This window comes from Lissotriton vulgaris, chromosome 2_1, assembly GCF_964263255.1.
Source record: "Lissotriton vulgaris chromosome 2_1, aLisVul1.2, whole genome shotgun sequence".
Classification (NCBI taxonomy): Eukaryota; Metazoa; Chordata; class Amphibia; order Caudata; family Salamandridae; genus Lissotriton; species Lissotriton vulgaris.
Genome location: NC_141687.1, coordinates 1,536,073,912 through 1,536,075,527, shown reverse-complemented (window position 1 = coordinate 1,536,075,527; position 1,616 = coordinate 1,536,073,912).

The following is a 1,616-nucleotide window of genomic DNA, read 5'->3' as shown; positions in this document are numbered from 1 at the left end:
TGTGGGTGGGAATGTCTGTTTTCTATGTTTTTTTCATAGGTGTACGCTACATCGGAAGTTCCGTTTTTTTTTAAGGAAGTGTTTCTTTTTTTCATCCTACACTGATTTACAAACACTTCTTTACATTTTTCGGGTTTTCCGGAGCGATTCTTTCGTTTTTTTCTACTTTTTTGGGTTTTTTATGGTAGTTCGATGGCTAAGGACCATGTGGATTTTTTTTGGGTTACTTTTGCACTACCTGGATTACTTTGGTGGTGAAGGACGTTATTGGATTGACAAGATAATTGGTAAGTCTTTGCTTTCAATTATTTTTGTGGGTGGGTAATGTTATGTTTATTATGGAATGGTTTTTAACTTGTTATTTTGTTTTAATGTGTGCATATATTAAAATAATAACATTATATATTGCATACATTAAATACTTTAGAAGCTCACATTACATTTTTTTCCATACTTAGGTGCTACTTTTGGTTTTTTTCTAACAGTTTCTGAATTATTTACAGTAGTGTTTTGGCTATGATGTTTAGGTATTCTATGCCTTTCGTATTAGGGTAAAGTTTAACTTGTTCTTCCAGATACTTGTGCATTTGTTTATTTTGCTTGGATGTTTTAGGGACAAGTTCGGTTACAGATTGGTCCATTCTAAATTCTTGATAGCTCTGTTCTTTCTGTAGGCATTTTATGAATTTTTCGAGAGTAGGTTTGGTTCTGCCAGTTGATTGGACAAATGCATTGTGCCAACCTTCCACGGCATTGTTAGTTTTTGACTCCCCGTTAAGGGTACTATTGTACACGTTCCACCAGGGAATGAGGAATTTTGGATTTCTTTTGTGGCCAGATCTGTGGAGTCTGCCTACCCAGGTGTCTTCAAAGTAATCGAGAAAAGGAGTTAATCTAGCTTCGTTTTGTTTGTAGAATGGACTGTCTATAATAATGTTGTAATGTTCAGCTACATCTGTTGTAGGGACATAGGCACGTGCAATTAGTTTTTTGATTTGAAAAGCAAATGAAGAATTTGTAGCATATTCGACACTTAGGGTAGTTTTTTGAAGGTGTCGCCATAAACACTGGTTGAAATGATAATAGCAGCCTTGAATGGAGGTATGGGGGTGGATTTTTAGAATAGTTGAGAGCATTGCATGCTCAAAATCAAGAATGATTTTTTCAGGAGGGAAATCATTCGTTTTTTGTTTTGTGACATTTAATAATTCCATATATGTAGAATTGTTTTTGTTAGGCAATAGTGCATATAACAAAGGGATGTTGCAGTTGTGGTAGAGGCCATGTATTGTGTATAATTGGAAGAATGGTTTGGGACAGATGTTAAATGTCCCATCCATCATCCAATATTGGCTTTGTTGCAGTTTCACTAAATTCATACTGGTACCAAAAATTATAAGCCTATTCTCATTGCTTTCGTTGTCATAAACTATAAATGGTTGTTTATTTAAAGTAATTATTTCGTTTGCAGTAAAATTTATATCCTGATATGTTCTGGGAGATGGTGTTGAAGAAGTTGTAGCTTTTTTGGTTCGTGCTATAGTTCTTTTTAATGATAGGATATTTGGCATTTGGGTTGTGGCTGTTTTGGGAATTTTAGGAATGGCTTCTTTTAA